Source organism: Castanea sativa, chromosome 11 (genome assembly GCF_040712315.1).
Source record: "Castanea sativa cultivar Marrone di Chiusa Pesio chromosome 11, ASM4071231v1".
Classification (NCBI taxonomy): Eukaryota; Viridiplantae; Streptophyta; class Magnoliopsida; order Fagales; family Fagaceae; genus Castanea; species Castanea sativa.
In genome coordinates this window covers 64,618,487-64,628,799 of record NC_134023.1, presented here as the reverse complement: position 1 = coordinate 64,628,799, position 10,313 = coordinate 64,618,487, and the positions used below count along the sequence as shown (strand labels likewise).

General features: G+C 29.5%; 1 pseudogene; it reads left to right on the top strand.

Moving 5' to 3' along the window:
* The first annotated feature begins 1,256 nt into the window (after nt 1-1,256).
* Nucleotides 1,257-6,088, top strand: LOC142616955 (uncharacterized; annotated as a pseudogene).
* The last annotated feature ends 4,225 nt before the right edge of the window (nt 6,089-10,313 follow it).

The following is a 10,313-nucleotide window of genomic DNA, read 5'->3' as shown; positions in this document are numbered from 1 at the left end:
TGCGTCTGGCCTTTTTTTGGGGTCCCGTGCATTGTTCATAAGACCTGCAAGTCATTAATTTATACAATTTTTTCTTTAAAATTGGGTCCCACGACACTATTCACACATTTAAAAATTATTTTGCTACAGTGTTTTCAATTTTCAGCAATAAGCGGTATCCAAATAGACCCTAAGTATGGATATTGGTCTACACTCTCTTTCATGGGCAGATAGAGTCAATAGGTACTTAGCAAAGAGACTATCTTTCTCAGTGTCTCTCTCGCAGTCCCAAGCTTTGCCTCCAAAACCCAACAAAGTCCTTGTAAGTTTCTGTTTCTTTCATCAACAAGCTACTTTTCTGTTTCTTTTTGTTGATTTTGGTTAGTGGGTACTTTACTTTTGCAAATATTCTCAAATTGCTTTACTTTTATTTATTTATTTATTTTGTCTTGGATCATTTCAATGTTAAGTGTTTTATTGATCTTACAAACATGAAACATGCATAGCTTCTTGAATTCTTCCATCTAATCAGGCCCTTAACAGAGCATTGGGAGATAGGGTAAAGGGTGAATATATGTAAGCAAAACCAATGCTATTAAGCAGTTGTCAAAACCATTCAAAAACTATTTTAGCAACTTAAAAAACCATGCCATATCAAAAGTCCTATATCTAAAATTTTTTCACTTTCAGCTACAGTCAACTCTAATAAATCAGAGCTTATATATGTATTTTTAATGATTTTTAATTCTCTCAGCCTCTTTCTCCCTAGACTCTCACTTTCACTCTCATTGTAGCAACTCTTATATTATTTTATTGTGTTATTTATATTATTTTGATGTGTTAAATGCTAAAATAAAACCATTGAAATTAGATGTTTTGTAAAATGAGGTGGTAAAATAGATAAAGTAGGTTTTTAAGGTGCTAAAAACTAAAATTTTAGCTCCTTTGATGTGAATGACCTTGCATAGGTCATGAAGGTTTTAAAAGTAGAAATTCTCTTTACAACTTGAGTTCTTGTATGATTTATTAATTAGTAGTATGTTACATGTTGTCACTAATAATAATATTCTTTATAATCAATATTTCTTTTTATTTTTTTGTGATAGCATCATAAAATTTTAATTTGATAATTCTTAAATTTTGTTTTCCATTACTGTTTTTAGTCTCTTACAGTATAAACACCATATACTTATTAAGACGTATAAGTGATTTTGTTCGTTCATTATTATTATTATTTTTTCACTCTATTACCGCATAAACATCATATCCATAATAAGATGTCTAAGTGGGCTGATCTTCCAAGTTTGGTGCCACTTGCAAGTCATGACAAAGTGTTTATTCATTGGAAATACCTCCATTACCTCCTAGGTGCCCTGGGCTTATGTGCTGCAAGCAATGCACTGTCTCCCGGTGCCGTCTTTGCCGGTGTGAACGTTATCCTTGTGCTGCTCAAGTAGGAAGGTTGAGCCGCAGACGTCGTAGTCCACTGAGTCCAACTTGTGGATGCGTTGATTTTGACCACCCATTGATGTGATGCTATGGAAAAATAGTTGGCAACGGTGGCAGTGGTTGAAGTCTCTCCGATGTGGAAATGGATCGCGACTCCTTCGTTTGGGTTTGCCCATTCTCTCTTGTTGTTTCGGTGTTTCTCTCAGTATCACTCGCTAGGTGTCTCCTGCTCGCTCTCAGTGCCTCTTACTATTATGCCCGTGCGATGCACGGTTTAATTAAGAATTATATGTAACTTAAACAAAAGATAACAACAACTAAGTTTTTGTATTTATCTAAAGATTGATAGAGATGTATAGAAAAAATCAATAAGAACAATTATAATTTTGTGTCTATCCATGAGGTGTTTAAAAAAAATAAAATGTGTCGTCTTTGCCGGTGTGAAAGTTATCCTTGTGTTGCTCAAGTAGGAAGGTTGAGCCCCAGACGTTGTAGTTCACTGAGTCCAACTTGTGGATGCGTTGATTTTGACCACCCCTTGATGTGACGCTATGGAAAAATAGTACGCAATGGTGGCAGGGGTTGAAGTCTCTCCGATGTGGAAATGGATCACAACACCTTCGTTTGGGTTTGCCCATTCTCTCTCATTGTTTCAATGTTTCTCTCAGTATCTCTTGCTAGGTGTCTCCCGCTCACTCTCGGTGTCTCTTACTATTATGCCCGTGCGATACACAGTTTAATTAAGTGTGCGTTTAGGTATACCCTGCTTCTGCGTTTTTGGCGTTTCACGCCTTTTTTTTTAGCCGTGATTTTTGACTTTCCTACAGACCAGTGGGTCCCGTGCATTGTTCAAAGGACCCACAAACCTCACTTTTTAGCAACTTTTTCATTAAAAATAGATCACACGGCACTATTCACACATTTAAAAATTATTTTATTACAGTATTTTTAGTTTTCAGCTATATTCAAATAGACCCTAAGAATCATATGTAACTTAAACTAAAGATAACAACAACTAAGTTTTTGTATTTATCTAAAAATTGATAGAGATGTATAGAAAAAATCAATAAGAACAATTATAATTTTGTGTCTATCCATGAGGTGTTTTAAAAAAATAAAAAATAGAATTAAAGGTTGATATTAGTAGTTGTATACGTGTACTATGATTTTTTTTTTAATTAATGTTGATATAAACAATTAGTGTGAAACCAAAATTCTAATCCCCTGGAATGCTAGAACTCATAAATCATAAATGAAGTAGATCTCTATTACTAATTAAACAAATCACTTAGAAATTATAGATAAATGAATAATAAAAGGATTAGATGAAGAATTTGGATTGTATTCAAATTGAATTTTTTATCAACTTAGAAATTATAGAAGAAGAAGATAAGAACAAAAAAAAATTACATATATTTTTAAAAATCTAACAAAATTTATACAATTTGGTGAAGCCACGTGACACAACCATAGCTTTTAAACCTAACTTTTATTATATAGTATATGATATATATGAGTTGGGTTCCAATTACACCTGATGTAACTCTAAGTAATGTTACACCACTCAATAACTTGTTATTGAATTAATATTTTAAAAATCCAACCGTTAAATTACATGTTTTATTTGTTCTTAACATGCATGCCAATTTTCATATCAATCGGATACTATTTACCATTTGATCCATAAACTCATCTTTTATGCATTATTTTAAATTACAAAAATTGGAATTTTAACAATTGATTGATGACTGACTATTAATTTTTGATCACCTTGAAATTTTGCAAACATAAAGAATATACAAAGATAATGTAATCTAATGGTGGATTTGTCAATATATGAATCCAATTAAAAAATATTGAGTGGTGTAACATTGCTTTGAACCCATCTCGATATATATATATATATATATATATATATATTGAGTGGTGTAACATTGCTTAGAGTTACACTAGGTGTAACTTAAACCCATCTCATATATATTGTTTTGATAATAAAGTTTACAACTTCAAGTTGCTTGAGCTTGTTGGGGAAAAAAAATGCTTTGGAACATCTTTCAGATGGTTGTTCAGTATAGGCATCGATCTCCAAATCAATATCTTTCATACATACATACATACATACATACATATATATATATATATATATATATATATATATATATATATATATATATATATATATATTGTTTTGATAATAAAGTTTACAACTTCAAGTTGCTTGAGCTTGTTGGGAAAAAAATGCTTTGGAACATCTTTCAGATGGTTGTTCAGTATAGGCATCGATCTCCAAATCAATATCTTTCATCCATTGTCTCCTACCAAGTCTTCCGCCTCAACCTCGTTTTTGGGATGAAGCTGGTCTCAATTATGAACTTGGCCCTATAGATTACGTCGTTACGAAGATATCTTAGTTGAGAAGTGTGTTTTGTCTAGGAATCTGTAGAATTTAGCAACTAATGAATATGATAATGATTTGCATAATCATGGTTATCTATAGTAGTAATAACACATTGGCAGGTGATGCTTGGATTGATATAACAAGTGATCCATACTTTTATGACATTGCATTCCACAAGAAACTTTTTTGCTGTAAACGGTAAGGATGAAGTTTTTGTTTGTCACATTGACGATGGTATTGCATTCACTGAATGTGTTGCGCCATGACAATTAGAAACTAAGGATTATATCCAAAATTATATTGTTGAATCATTGAAAAATCTTTTGGTTGTTTCACGCTTTCGAGGAGGTTTTGATTTCATGGATGAGGAATTCATCAATGAAGATGATAATCAGGATGAGAACATTCATGAAGATGAACAAATCAATGGTAATACCTATTTGACAATTGGGTTCACAATTCTAAAACTAGCCGCGAACCTGCGAGTTGCGCATGATAATTATTTTTATGGTAGTTTTATTAAATTTTTTTTATGCAATTTAAACTAATTTAATAAAGAGTAATGTATTTTGTAATTATATTTTTATTTATTATAAGAATAATCATAAATGTAACATAGGAACAATCATAAATCATAAATTCAATAATTTTTCTAATACTAAACTGAAAAAAAATACAATTTTTCTCAAAAATTCAAAAGGCAAGTTAACGAAAATATTTATTTTTTAATAAAATTTATTTATAACATTTTGTGAATCATTAAAAAGAATATAAAATTTGGAAATTATTCTTTTAGTTTTAAATAAACTTTCTCAAACTTATTTTTTCTACCTACAATCTAAAACATTGAGAAAAGTAACTAAAAAAATTAATAAAACTTAGCTACGATTAATTAGACCACTTAGGAAAACAATTTGTTACTTATAATCTACTAAGGTTATTTCTTTGTAAAAATTGTAATTTCGGCCATCCAAAACATATTATCAAATAAAAAATTATTAGCAAAATCTAAGAATTAAATTTCTATATATGCATTGTTATAAAATAATAATAATAATATTAATATTAATAATTAAAGTAAAATTGCGAAAGATAAAATTTGTCTCTCATCCAATAATTATTGTTTAGCCAACCTTTACTTTTCTCTAAATAAATGTCATTATAGAGTATTTCTAATACAATTATTAAGAGTACTTCGTCCACCACAAAAGATTAAAAAAATAAACAAAAATGATTAAAGTCTCATAGTTTAATATCTAAATTAAGCACTATAAAAATCATGCTATCAAATTACAATAACTGTCAAATTAAATTATCCAAATCATGCTATATAGTAAGATAATATTATATTTTTATATTTAATCATTTTTAACGCAATAGGATAACATTTAACAATCAAAGAGAAAGAAAAAAAACACAACAATTAAAAAAAAAAAATTGAATCGCATTAACCTAAAGTAGATTAAAGAATATAAAAAATTATCAATCTAAAGCGAAGATGCAAGAAAAATAAAAAATAAAAATCCACCCAAAAATTGAGAGAGAGAGAGAGAGAGAGAGAGAAAGAGAGAGAACCTTTTTCTTTTTCTTTTTTTTTTGTAAGAGAAAACTATGCATAGAATGAAATAGACAGTGACAAATTTATAGTAAGAGGGTGTGAATAAGAAGACACAAAAATAGAGGAAGATGAAGGGAAAGATGAAGAATGATGTTAATGTAGAGGGTAGTGGGAAGATGAGAAGGTGAGGGAAAGAGAAAAGTTGGAGAAGTAGTAGGGAGATGAAAATGTATGAGAAGGAGAAATGTTGGAGAAATATAAATATGAAATAAAAAATATTAAAATAATTATAAGAAAATGGAAAGAAAAAAATAATGATGTGAATAATGTGGCTCAACGTGAGTACAACAGCATTAAACGCTACGCTTTAGCTTTTAGTAATATATAATATATAGATATATACATTAAAATGTTCTACAAAAGTGAGAAGCAAATATAAATACAAGCGGGTGACGGTTGACAACTTGGGTGATCAAGCATTGTTTGTGGGTGACAGTTCATCAATGTCTTCGTCTCCATCAAGCTTCAATGGATGCAAAGCTAATTGTGTCTATTTTACAGATGACTATAAGAAAGGTTTTTCTTCAACCTTAAATGGTGGATTGTTCGACATTGGTGTATTTAGCGTGGAAGATGGAAATATTAATCAACATTACCAAGGCGAATCATACTCTTACTTCTCTACCCCACTTTGGAACATATAGCATTGGTCTATTTTACGTTGGTTTAAATAACTGAGGCTAGTGAATGTGCGTAAAAGACCTGCCTTTGCCTTTGTTTCTCGGTCTCTTATTATTCGTTTTATTGAATAATGCTGTTTTTTTTGTATATTAATTGCTATAATGTGTAAGTATTAATTATTTGTTTGTTTGTTTTAGAGATATGATGCCACACTTACATTTTTCATCAATATGATGAACAACTGAGCTTTTGACCTTATTTTTGTCTATTGACGTGGAAGGCATTAGTCCTCAATCCATTCTTTTGTTTTTGGATAAATTATTTGAAGCAGCCTTTCTGAATGAAGTCTTGATTCATAATTTTAGAAAAATTAATTCATAAAGCTACAATCTGAACTATGAAATACATAACTCAAGCAAAACAGGACCATACACTTCTTTGTTCTTTATTGAACTCATTGTGATGTTCTTGCAACCAATGATAGGCCTCAAATATCTTCTCAGTTCCAGATTTCATTAGTGCCTGAAGACATTTGCTGTGTTTATTCTCCATATCCTTCAACCTGTAAAAATTATCAGAAGGATATTATAAAGGTAAAAAGCATATGAAACATTTAAATCTCATTCAAACTTACCTGTCTAGAATATTCCTGAGGCTCATTTTCTTTTGAGCTAATAGCCATTCCTTCTCTGGCTTTTGATTCCTCTTATTATTAGCCGAAACTTCTAGCTCTAGGATTTGAGCCTTTAAATTGTCCTGGTGTAGAAAGTTACTCAATAATAACAGTGAAGGTATCAACCAAATCAAAAGAATAGCAACCAAATAGTAATTACTGACTTTAATAAAAGTGATCAGGTTAATTATCATCTACAGAAAACACGCCCAATTTACTTATCATTGCTTTCCAATTTACTTATAGGAAAACTAAAACAGAAAAATTTAGTAGATTATACTTGCACCAATGCAATTGATTTTTTTTTTTTGGATAGGTACACCAATACATTTGATGATAGCAAAATAAGAGAAACTGTAACTTTTTCAAGATACTTCAAGATAGTTAACCACAAAAATTAATTCCACATAATGAAAGTGGTAAATAAACTCACATATAATAAGCCACACTGCATGAAAAAAATCAATAATTGGCTAGAAAAGTTACTTACAAGTTCATCTTTTGGAGGTTCATATGGAAGCAGATTTTCAAGTTCTACTTCGGCAGCGGCAAGCTCTTCTTTAGCTTTAATGATTCTTTGTTGACAAGATTCTTCTTGCTTACTTAGGTATTCCATTTATTTATATTTTCCTCATACTTGCACCCCAAATCTATATCTATATATTACTAATAGCTGAAGCGTAGCGTTTAATGTTGCTATGCTCAAGTTGAGCCACGTCAGCATCCATGTCATTATTTTTTTTCTTTCCATTTGCTTATAATTATTTTAACATATTTTTTATTTCATATTTATACTTCTCCAACCTTTCTCCCTCTCATACCTTTTCATCTCCTCCCCACTTTCTCTCCAACCTTACTCCTCCCCCCACCTTCTCATCTTTCCACTACCCTCTACATTAATATCATTCTTCATCTTTCTTTTCATCTTCTTCTATTTTTGTCTTTTCTTATTCACACCCTCATACTATAAATTTGTCACTATTTCATTCTATGCATAGGTTTCTCTTACAAAAAAAAGAAGGTTCTCTCTCTCTCTCTCTCTCTCTCTCTCTCACACACACACAGACTCAATTTTTTGGGTGGATTTTTATTTTGTATTTTTCTTACATCTTCGCTTTAGGTTAATAATTTTTTATATTCTTTAATCTACTTTAGGTTAATGTGATTCAGTTTTTTTTAATTGTTGTGATTTTTTTTTCTCTCTCTTTGATTGTTAAATGTTATCATTTTGCGTTATAAAGGATTAAATATAAAAATATAATATTATCTTACTACATAGCATGATTTGGATAATTTAATTTGATAGCTATTGTAATTTGATAGCATGATTTTTATAGTGCTCAATTTAGATGTTAAACTATGAGACTTTAGTCATTTTTGTTTATTTTTTAATCCTTTGTGGTGGAGAAAGTACTCTTAATCTATATCTATATATTACTAAAAGCTAAAGCGTAGCATTTAATGTTGCTGCACTTACGTTAAGTCACATCAGCATCCAAGTCATTATTTTTTTCTTTCCATTTGCTTATAATTATTTTAATATTTTTTTATTTCATGTTTATACTTCTCCAACCTTTCTCCCTACCATACCTTTTCATCTCCCTACTACTTCTCCAACCTTTCTCCTTCATTCACCTTCTCATCTTCCCACTACCCTCTACCCTCTACCCTCTACATTAATATCATTCTTCATTTTTCTCTTCATCTTCCTCTTTTTTTGTCTCTTCTTATTCACACCCGCATACTATAAATTTATCATTATCTATTTTATTTTATGCATAGTTTTCCCTTACAAAAAAAAAGGTTTTCTCTCTCTCTCTCTCTCTCTCTCACACACACGCACACTCAATTTTTGGGCAATTTTTTATTTTTTATTTTTCTTTCATCTTCGCTTTAGGCTGATAATTTTTTATCTTCTTTAATCTACTTTAGGTTAATGCGATTTAGTTTTTTTTTAATTGTTGTGTTTTTTTCTCTCTCTCTTTGATTGTTAAATGTTATCCTATTGCATTGTAAATGATTAAATATAAAAATATAATATTATCTTACTACATAGCATGATTTGGATAATTTAATTTGGTAGTTATTGTAATTTGATAGCATGATTTTCATAGTGCTCAATTTAGATGTTAAACTATGAGACTTTAATTATTTTGTTTATTTTTTAATCCTTTGTGGTGGACAAAGTACTCTTAATAATTGTATTAGAAGTACTCTATAATGCCATTTATTTAGAGAAAAGCAAAGGTTGGCTAAACAATAATTATTGGACGAGAGACAAATTTTATCTTTCACAATTTTACTTTAATTATTATTATTATTATTTTTTAACAATGCATATATAGAAATTTAATTCTTAGATTTTGCTAATAATTGTTTATTTGATAATATGTTTTGGATGACCAAAATTACAATTTTTACAAAGAAAATAACCTTAGTAGATTATAAATAACAAATTGTTTTCCTAATTGGTCCAATTAATCATAGCTAAGTTTTATTAATTTTTTTTAGTTACTTTTTCAATGTTTTGGATTGTAGGCAAAAAGTTTGAGAAAGTTTGTTTAAAACTGAAAGAATAATTTCCAAATTTTATATTCTTTTTAATGATTCAAAAAATGTTATAAGTAAATTTTATTAAAAAATAAATTTTTTTGTTAACTTGCCTTTTGAATTTCTAAGAAAATTTGTATTTTTTTCATTTTAGTATTAGAAAAATTATTGAATTTATGATTTATGATTGTTCCTATATTACATTTATGATTATTCTTATAGTTAATAAAAATATAATTACATAATACATTACTCTTTATTAAATTAGTCTAAATTGTAAAAAAATTTAATAAAACTACCATAAAAATAATTATTATGCGCAACGCGCAGGTTTATGGCTAGTGTAAATGAATATTGAAGGCAACAGAAGAAATACAATTGTGTCACAAAATATTAAAGAGACCAAAAAACTATAAGAAAGCAGAAAAGAAAGATAACAAGCTGTAAGTACCAAATGGCTTTCATTTGACAAAAGTTTTGTAAGTCTTTTCGATATTTCATTTATGAGATGGCTAAATTTTTAAAATTAGTATCCAAGACTGTCTTCTCTTGCTTTTGTTTCCTGCAAACAATTGATTGATTAATGGGTACACTTAACACTTTAGAAGACTAACAAAGGCATATTGCAACTATGATTGATATCAAAACAACAATTACATAGGTTTATTCTGTTCTATCTGGGAGGTGTATGTTTCTCAAAATGTCCAAGAAACCCTTCAGAATTCAGGTACCTTCAATATTCATGAACATTGCTTGTGGATCAAAAGCCTTATCTGTGATACTCTTCTTTTCAACTGCAATTTTTTAGTTTCACTAATAAAAATGTCTCAAGTTTGGATGGCCAAGTGACATTGGTAGATGTCATGAAATGGCTTGAGACCGCAACTCTTAAATGATTTAGTTCTTATTTCTTTTGTTTCTACAAGCTTGTCATATACTCATTAGAATATACTGAAGATAACAGGTGAGACAATAATTGTTTCTTGTCATCATATAGCTTTCCAATTGTGAAGTTTAGGGTCAGC